Source organism: Physcomitrium patens, chromosome 18 (assembly GCF_059467195.1).
Source record: "Physcomitrium patens ecotype Gransden chromosome 18, ASM5946719v1, whole genome shotgun sequence".
In the NCBI taxonomy this organism is placed as follows: domain Eukaryota; kingdom Viridiplantae; phylum Streptophyta; class Bryopsida; order Funariales; family Funariaceae; genus Physcomitrium; species Physcomitrium patens.
The window spans coordinates 11,653,124-11,664,260 of record NC_143427.1 but is presented as its reverse complement, the minus strand read 5'-3'; positions in this window follow the sequence as shown (position 1 = coordinate 11,664,260).

The following is an 11,137-nucleotide window of genomic DNA, read 5'->3' as shown; positions in this document are numbered from 1 at the left end:
CATTGTTTAGTTGCTATCCTGGAACATGTTTTTGAACGTCCAGAGAGATTTCATGTTTGTCAGTTTTACCTGTGAATCGTGTGACTTTATGACCGAGACGCATAATCGTTGTGACTGATGCTAATTTTCAACTTATAGTTTCACCTCGAGATTATTTTGTCGCACTTAAGTGGTCAAGTATTCCTCTTTTAGTGTGGATGCAGCAATGACATGCATTGTGGGTTGAGAAAATGGTTCAATTTTCTCACATTCAAGATATGCACCATGAAAACGACTTGGTTCAGAAATTATCTTTAGATTACTTTTGCATCTTACTGTTCATGAAAAATTTCTTTTACTAAGAAGAAACAACCTATAAAATTATTAAAAGTAGTAGCAAAAGAATAGGCTAAAATTTCTTAGTGCAGTAAAATAAACAGTTTAGATAATAATAATATTAATAATAATAGACAAATAATTCTAATAATTACTATATCAATCTCCATATTTCTTTTTTTTCAAAGTTAATTTGTAATATTGATTCTTAGTTTATTAATTTTATATTTTTTAATAAAATTAAGATATAATCTTATATAAAATAGACACTACTATAAATTAACATTATTTACTAAAAAGTTATGTATTTAAAGTACATTTTATTTACACGGTCAATATTAAAAATGTTATTTTGATATTCTTTAGAATAGAAATTAAAAAATATTTTAAATAGATACTCTTAGAATAATCAAAATGATCATAAGTGTTATACAGTATGTCAAATTCAATAACAAGTTTGTTCAAATGATAATAAAAAAATGGGGAATGTTAAATAGACCCATGCTTTTACTAAATAGATCCACCTTTGATGAAAAATATTGTAATCATGGTTGCTTTTTATAGGTTGTAGATCCAATAATAAAGAAATGAATCAAGAAATCATCATTCTTTTTCATGATGGTTTAGATGAGTGGATAAATGTAGTAAAAACTTGAATCTATTTAACATTCCATTAAAAAATTACAAATAAGCTTTTCACCGTAATTATGATAAGTTTGAAAAAAAACTATATTTTAGAAATTCTATTAATAAGGCATCTTTATATTTTTATTATAAATAAGTATAAAATAAATAAATCAATTATGGAAATAAAATAAACACATATGTAAATATAAATATATATATATATATATATATACTTACTCATTTATAATTTCAAATTCTAAAAAATAAAATATATTATATCATATATTCTATTCTTTTCTACACATGTATTATATTACATGTAAAAACTATGTACTTTTTATTTTATTTTAAATAAGAAAATTTATATAGATAGTAAAATTTTGAATTATGCTTGATAATTAAATTTATTGCAATTTTAGAATAAACGAATTTCACAATTAAGTAGCAGCAAATTTTTGTTTAAGATGTATTATTATTTATGCAATTTACTTATTTCCATTGTCTCTTTCTCATTCAACCACCATATATATATATATATATATAATTTGAAAAGACTAATAAGTTATTCTTAATTATAGAATGATTTTTACACTATTTAGTTGCATCAATACTACTTTATTTATTTTTATTATGAAACTAGAATTCCAATGTATAAATTATAACATATAAATTGTAATTTATAATAGCTATTAATCTTATTTACACAAAGTCCAAATTTTAGTAATAAAAAAATTATTTTTTGTAGATTTTATAATACTATATTTAATAAAATATTATTATACAAATTTTAATTTAATCATTTTTGTGGTTTTAGGTTCATAACTATCTTAAAATTAAAAATAATAAATATATTTACTAATGCATTTGTTTATATTTTTTCCAAAACATATTGTTGAAAAAAAAAACATTTAAAATCAAATATAAAATACTAATGAATCTATATGTTGATTTGCAAAGACTTGAATTTATTTAAAATTTGCATTATACATAGAATTGTTTTACTTATAATTAATTTTATAATTGAATATAATTTGAATTTTATAATTAGTTGATGATAATATTTTTATAAATTATTCTGTAAAATATCATACATGTTTCTTTTAAAACTTCAAAAATTTACTTGATCATAATAAATTTATTGTTACAAGTATATTTATGCAAGTTTTTTTTTAAATGATAAACTAATAAACAAAAGATGGCATTTTTTATTTATTTATTTATTTTTTATGATTTGAAACAATAGGTAGATAGAAGAAAAATAACTAGTTGAAGATTAGAAAAAATAGGTAAGAAAGATTTAAAGAATAACTTTATTAGTTGTCATGTTTTTAAATAAATGTCTAAAAAAACTTGTATTTTAAAGAGTCTCATGTGATGAACATTAAGTGCCAAGTCCTATTGGATAGATGTAATTTAATTTGTTTTAGTATTTTTTTTTATTTACTTAGCATTTTTTGTTAATTGGCCTTGTTAGTGTCAACTAAGGCTTGAAGACTTAGGTTGAAAAACCTTTTAACTTGACATCGTTGTCAAGTCAAGTCTTGTGAGTGGTTTTTGTGAAAAAAAGCTTGAATTTGTAAGATTTTACTTGACTATGGTGATTTAGCCATTTAGTAAAGCTTTAGGGTTTCTTCTACACATTTGCACTCTTGGTTTTTTCTATTATGGTGTAAGAGATAGCTTGACTAAGATGTATTTAGATTTTCTTTCTTTTCTTGAAAATATGTTGCTTGTACATTCTTATAATAGAAGTTGTTTATATAATTATAATATTTTATATTCATTCTAAAGAAAATAAATTTCCTTTTTTGTTGGTGCACTTTTTAAAAAACAAATGTAAAAGCTACAACATGATATTGATCTATTTAAGTGTGTTTATTAAATTTCTATAAAAAAATAGTGTAATATTTCTATTAATTTCTACAATTTAGTTAATAATATTGATGTTGTTGCTACTCTTTATCCTAGTTGTGAAATGTTACGTTGTTTATACAAATATATAAAAGTATTTTCTAGAATTTTCTTCATTATTTGTATAGTAATATCTTATTGCTTGTTAATTTATTCATAATATGATTCTGATTCATAAAGAGCAATAAATGTAATGATGATTAATACTACTTAAATATGTAGATGTAAATAGATGGAACCATAAGTAGGTAGAGACATATTTAATAAATAATATCTTTATTAAAAATCATCAATGAAGCTTTGTAAGTATAAATTAACTTTTGATATTCTTTTAAATATGCCACATGGCAATAGAAACTTCTCTTATAAGATTTTTATCTTTAAAATATTATTATGGAAGTATTCTACAACTTAGATGTTTGGCACATAAGACTTATTATTACTTTATCAATTGCATATTTAAAATTTGTATTATATAAATATATATATATATATATATATATATATATATACATGCATTCTAAAGAAGGTCAATAGATAAGATTTTTTTTAAAAACATTGTTTTTTGGTAGAGGTACTTATTATTTAAAATTTATACTAAAATTTCTTTGATTTTTTTTATTTTTTGATTTTTGATTTTTGATTTTTTTTATCCTTGTTTCTTGAAAAAAATAAGAAACATATTTTTTTTATTAGTGATATAAATAAATAAATAACAAATAAAAATATAAGAACATCATTCAAATAATAAAATAATTATATATTTCAATAGATAATGCCATTAGCTGCTTGCATATGAAATAAAATTATTTATTAGAAACTAATGTTATACATAACTATAAATCTTGTAATATTTTAAAGTTATACATATATATATATATATATATATATATATATATATATTCAAAAGTATAAATGAAAAAATACTTTATGGATACAAATATAGAAAATTGTGTATTTAAAAAATTTAAATAAAATCAATTATATATATATATATATATATAGATAGATAGATATTAAATATTAAAATTTCTAAAATAAAAATTTTAATTGTTATTTTTATTAACTCATGATTTGAGTAATGTTATTTTTTTATCTATTTAAGTTGGATTATGCTTAGCATAAATATATTAATAGTATTATTATTTTATTGTATAAAAAAGATCAATCTTAAATGGTAGTATGAACTATAATAATCAAATAATCTATGGATAGTTTATTTATTAGAAAATAGATGTAAGGCCTATCTGATGTAAACTTAGACATGTTATATTTGAAAAAATAGAGAAATCAAACGTAATTTTATCTTCTAATTGTTATTTTTATTAATAAAAAATTTATGATTATGGATTGCAAAGAACACGTTTTATATTTCTAACATAAAAGTCTAGGACAAGTTTTTTCATATATCAAATAATTGTGCACATAGAATATGTAAATTGTATGAACCAATAAAGTCAAACATGTAAGAAAGGTAAATAAAAATTTATATTACATGCATGTTTTATTTTTAAAGAATATTATGTAAAAATATTTTATTAAAAATATAAAATAATTGAAATAACAAAGAAATAAATAAAATATATGTTTAATTTTTTAATTTTTTTAAAAAAATTAAATACTTATAAAGACAAAAAGAAAAAAGAAAAAAGAAAAAGAAAAATAATACAAAACAAGTGAGAGAATTGCAATCAAGCAATTGTACATTAAAATACTAATCACAATCTATTCTTTAAATTTCTATCTAGTAAAAAATTAAAAGTAAAATCTAAAAAATAAATTTCTAAATAGATATTTCTATTATCTTTTCAATGATGTAAGATATGAAAATTCAAGTTATTATATGAGAGTTATGTAGGTTTAAAAATAGAAATTATATTATAAAAAATTAAATAAAGAATTTTTTTCTCAAAAATAACTTGCTTAAGAAATCAAAGGTTTAAGACTCACTATGGCTCACAAGTAGTATGTACAAATATCTAAAAGAGGCCATGAGGCCTTAGTCTTATCCTCCTACCTACATCTAAGGTTCTAAAATCCATGAGAGACTTGTGTACCTCCCTTCCTACAAGAACTATATTAGTTGCTAATACTCTTATTTTCTACTAATAAATTTTGTATTTGGATTTTTAAAATTTTTTTGTGGTACTAAAAAAACCAAGTTAATTAAAGATCCTTTGTGAGACCTTCAAATCTTATTTCATTTTCTCATAACGGTCTTCCAAAGTGGTTAAATTCATTTTTAACAAAAGTCTTGAAAATTCTTCTAAAACTTCTTAAAATACTCAAAATAAATTCATTATTAATTCATAAAAAATTTATAATAAATTTGAAAAATTTCTAATTTTTTTATATTGCTAATATAAATTTAAATTTCTTTCTCCTACATTGGTAATTTTTTTATAATAATAAAATTAATTTTTTACATAAATAATAAAAAAAACATGATGTTCATCATGATGCTTCTTTGAAATATTAATTAATATTTATAGGTGTTTTTATAAAAAATATGCATAGATAGAAGGCTAATATACAAATTGGTCTCAATGAATAAACATTAATATTTGACAATAAACAAAAGTACTAAATCAATTCAGATAATTGGCTCTAAGACTTACAAAGACTCCATTTCAAACTTTTTTTTCTAACAAGACTTTTATTACTTACAAACACTTCTAAAGTTTAATAAGTATTTAAATAATCAAATTTGCTCTTTAATCTTAATATTTTCATATTTAAATAATTTAAAACTATATATATTTAACCAATCCACTAATTAAGATCCATTGATGGGATTTACGATACTTGTTTATTAATAATATGATATGTAAGTCTAAAATGATCATGTTTATTTATTTTTTTGTTCTTCTTACATTGAGTTTTTAAAATAAATAAATCAATGGTCATTACACACACACACATATTGTCACGGACACAAAATACAGACTTGAAATCTAACAAGAAGTTCAAGAAGAAGTGGCAGAACTAGATTAAACAGATGAATACAAGAACAACACCAGAAAGGTGAGCTAGAACTCCAAGAGATGTGTTGTCGAGACTGAAGAACTCTTCAGCCTTGATCCCTATATATACTCCTACTTAGGAAGCTTCTCGAGCTACTTCTATTAACTAAGAAGCTTCTAGAAGGTTCCAGAGGCTTCCTTTCTAGAAGGTTCTAGAAACTTCTCGAGCTACTTCTATTAACTAGGAAGCTTCTAGAAAGTTCCAGGGGATTCCTTTCTAGAAGCTTCTAGAAACTTCTCTTCTAGAAGGTTCCAGAGACTTCTTTTCTAGAAGCTTCTAGAAACTTCTCTCTAAAAGGTTCCAGAGGCTTCTCTTCTAGAAGGTTCCAGAGGCTTATTTTCTAGAAGGTTCTAGAAACTTCTCTCTAAAAAGTTCTAAGGAATATGTCCCTAACATCACCCCCTCCTTTAGCTTCGAGGTCTCTGAGAAGCAATGTTGTTGAACAGTACCAACGCAAGAAAATGAAGATCTGTCGCATAACTTCTGCTATGAACTCCAACTGTTGTTCACGAGGTAAGTGGTTCATCGACCCTTGAAGCCAACGGTAGTGGCCCACGCCTTCGACTACTGACCAAGCATGAACTTCCGTGTCCTCATTGTGAAATTGTCCTGCAAACACGCCTTCTGGTTGACCATCGTAAGTAGGCTCGATCTCAAATACGATCACCAGTGATCGGTTACTCGGTATCCTCCGTCGTCATCGTGGTACATGTAGTTCTTCATCTCGGGGTCGCCTTCGTGAGCTACTCGGTTGCGATACTCTGACTGGCATAGTATCTATTTCTTGGCTATCCATATCAAAAGACCAAACTACGATCTATCTTGGAGAAAATAACTACATCAACTATGAATTTTGCTGGTGCTCTCCCCTTTTCTTATATTGTTGGGAGAACAAGCTTCAGAAAGAAGCTATCATCAAATTGATTTAGGTTTATCGGGATGTCGTTGATGAAACACCTGTACCTTTTGTGGCGCATTCGTAAGATTTTCAGTTGACTCCCACGTTCGCTCATTAATGTCATAGCCGCACCAATGAACAAGATATTCTAACTTTCCTCACCTTCGCCGTGAATCCAATACCTTTTCAACCTTGTATTCTTCGTGGTTCTCGATTTCAATACTAGGATGCGGACATTGCACTCTTCCAGGAAAAGATGACTCTCGATAAGGTTCCAACAGAGAAACATGAAAGATTGGATGTACCTTCATAGAAGCCGATAACTCCAGCCAGTATGCCATTGGATTAATTTGCTTCTGGATGATAAATGGTCCCAATCTTCGATAGTCCAACTTATCACATGGTCGCTTGGTCTTGATATTTCGTCAAAGAAGCCAGGCTTTGTCTCCAACTTTGAAAGTAGGTGCTGGATTCCGAAATCTATCTACAGACGTCTTATAGGATTCTTGAGCGGATTGTAATTGAAGCTTCAACATAGTTTGAAGCTCTGATAGTTGCTTCGCAAATCCTTCAGCTGCTGGATTGTTATTTGTTGACGGACTCAATAAATCAAGCTTCGGATGATACCCATAGTTGGAAAAGAATGGTATTTGTTGAGTCGACGCATGGAGGGTGTTGTTATATGTAAACTCGGCTAGCGGTAGATATGCAGTCCAATCGTCTTGCTGATAGTTGATGCTGCATCGTAAGTACTGCTCCAAGACTTGGTTCACCCGTTCCGTTTGGCCATTAGTTTGAGGATGAAAAGCTGAAGAAAGCTTGATATCCACCTTCAATATCTCAAAGAGAGATCTCCAAAACTTTGACACGAACTGGGTACCTCGATCTGATATGATATCATCTGGTAGTCCATGATATCGATACACATTATCGAGAAAGAGTCTTGCTGTGACTTCACTGGATGATGTCTTCTTACAAAGAACAAAGTGTGCCATCTTCGTAAGCTGATCTACCACGACAAAGATGCTGTCAAATAAGTTTGATGATGGCAAGTCCGTGATGAAGTCCATAGAAATTGAAGACCATGGTCGACGTGGAATTGGCAATGGATGTAGAAGTCCATAAGGGCGATGCCGAGGATTCTTGGATCTTGAACAGATGTCAAAAGAGAGGACAAAATCTTTCACATCCTTCCACATTTGGGGCCACCAAAAATCTCGGGAAATAAGCTCCAAAGTCTTGTTGAATTCAAAATGTCCCGCAGCTGGAAAATCATGGCGAGATTGAAGAACTCGGAGTCGTGCTAGTCCTTTTGGAATGTACAATCGCTCTTCAAAGTATAAAAGATCTCCCTCCACCTTAAACTTGTTGTCATTGGTACGTTGCTTGATATCAATGGCTACTGAATATTTAATGGTCATAGCACATACCTGGTTTAGGAAGTCAGCATCAAATGATAGAATAGTAGCACAAAGTTGAAATCTCTCTGGCTTCAATAACGTTGTACATTGTTGATCAAACGCTGCTTCTCCAACCTTTGGTGCAAGATACGATCTCCTTGATAAAGCATCGGATAGTCCTTGCTGCCTTCCAGATCGATAAGTGATAACAAAATCGAATCTAGATAGCGACATATTCCACCGAGCTTGACGTCGTTTTAAAACTCGAGCCATCATGAAATACTCCAAATTCTTGTGATCCGTATATACGGTTACTGGATGTGCAGCTCCTTCAAGAAAGTGACGCCATTCTTCGAAAGAATCCACTATAGCAAGAAGTTCCTTATTGTGGATCTCATAATTGATTTCAACAGCAGAGAACTTCCGAGAATAGAATGCAACTAGATGGAGCTTCTTATCTTCACTCATTTGTGAAAGCACAACTCCCAAAGTAAAATTTGAAGCATCAGTTTCTAAATAGAAGGCCTTTGTAAAGTCTGGATGTACCAAAATTGGAGCTGTAGTAAATGCTGTCTTCAAATCTTGAAACGCCTTCTCCGCCAAAGGTCCCCATTCCAACTTATCCTTGCATGTTAATCGAGTGAGAGGAGCAGCAACTTGAGAATAATTCTTGATGAAGATCCGATAGAAGTTAGCAAAACCAAGAAAGCATTGTACGTCTCTAACCATCTTCGGAACCTCCCAAGACATGATTGCTTCTACTTTCTTGGGGTCCATCTTCAAACCTTCTGTAGTCACAATGAATCCCAAAAATTCCATCTCCGTCTGGTGAAATAAACACTTTTCTAATTTGGCATATAGTCCTCGCTTGCGTAGTTTCTCCAAGACTAAACGAACATGCTCCTCATGCTCTTCCTCGTTTTTAGAGAATATTAGAATATCGTCCAAGTAGATGACAATAAAATCGTCGAGGTGTTCTCAAAAGATGTCATTCATCATATGTTGGAAAACTGCTGGAGCATTGGTAAGACCAAAAGGCATGACATTATATTCGAAATGACCATACCTTGTATGGAATGCTGTCTTCCACTCATCTCCTTTCTTGATTCGTACGAAATTATAAGCTCCCCTTAGATCAATTTTTGTAAAGATCTTCACACGTCCAAGTTGTTCTAAGAGACTAGAAATCAAGGGTAATGGGTAACGATTTTTCTTTGTTACCTTGTTGAGGCCTTGATAGTCCACACACATCCGTAATGATCCATCTTTCTTCTTCACAAATAAGATGGGTGCTCCAGCTGATGATTTTGAATGACGAATGAAGTTCTTGGCTAGATTTTCGTCGATGTACTTTCGTAACTCTGCCAACTCCGTTTGCGATAGATTGTAGATTTGGCCAAAAGGTGGTTGTGCTCCTTCTTGCAAGTCTATGGCACAATCATATGGTCGGTGTTCCGGTAGTATGTCGGCGTTCTTCTTTTGAAACACGTCTTCAAAATCTTTATATTGCTCTGGTATACTTGCTGTTGAGATCTTCTCCTCGGTAGTTGGAGCCGCATAAATGATAAATGGAGTGCCTTCCTTAGATGATCTTATAAACGCTCTTGCTCCAATGAATAAGGATTTCTTTTTTCGAGGTTTTTTACTAGGTTTTTTCTTGGGTGGTTTTGTGGGAAAAGTCATCTTCCGCAACCTCCAATCTATCAATGGATTATGTTTTTCCAACCAAGAAAGACCAAGAATAATAGGATTTGATGGGGTTCTAATAATATTAAAAATAATATAACTACTATGGTCTTTAAACGTTACTTCTATAGGTTTTGATTCATGGGTGATGCTACCAGACAATAAAGGTCGCCCATCTATGACCTCAACATGAACAAGTTTTGATTTTTGTACTAAAGGGATCTTATGACGCTTTGCAAATTCTTCGTCTAAAAAACAAGCAGATGTTCATGAGTCTAGTAGTGCTAAGGTTCTCAGTTTTTGAGGGCCGATAAACAGAGGGATTGTAAAACAAAGTGCAGGTTGGGCAAAAAGAAAGGAACCTGATTGTTGTTGGGATATTTCATTGTCCAGCCGCACGGTTCCTACTGTGGCTGGGCATCCTCGTTTTCCTGAACAAATACTCCCCTAGTCTTGACTATGCCTTGATTTTGCTTTTTGGGGCAGTTTCCGACTTTATGGCCTTCTCCACCGCAATACAAGCATAAATTTTCCTCCATACGTCGCTTTTTTTCTTCTATAGTAAGAGATTTGATACGTACCACATCAATTTGCCTGTCTTCCACCTCTGAATGCGAATTCACACCGCTTGCCGACATAGTTGGAGCATGGCAAATTGTATGTTGTCTTGAGCGTTGGTCTTGGCGACGTTGGAATAGGCGATTATCGCACTTCACAGCTTGGCTAATGGCTTCATTGAGCGTTCGTGGATCAGGAAGAGTTAACAGCAATTCCTTCACATCATCTCTTAAATCCCAATAGAATTGACTCATCAACGCTTCTTCATCCCAATTGATGTCGCATACTAATTGCCTGAAATCCGAAGCATATATTGATGTAGAACGCATCCCTTGTCGTAGCGACCGGATCTTTGTTGTAGCCCATCGAACCTTATCGTGTTCACCAAATGCTTCCGCAAATGCTTCCAAAAAGGTTTCGAAGTTGTTTAATATGGATGATTGTTTTTCAAACAAAGGAGCAAACCATGATAGAGCTTGTCCCGTAAGTAAGGTTCCAACAAGGCCAACATGTGACTCCTCCGTTGGATATTGTTCGGGCTGTAAAACTGTTATCAACCTGATTTGATTGACGAATCCTCGAAACTTGGAACGTGTTCCATCAAACTTATCTGGAAGGCTAACTCGAGGCTCTTTATGTTGTAGAACTAGTGGTTCTTATCGAACCTGAGGTAAAGTTGTTTCTCCAAGTGTCGAAATTTGAGGCTGGTGTAGTTTAG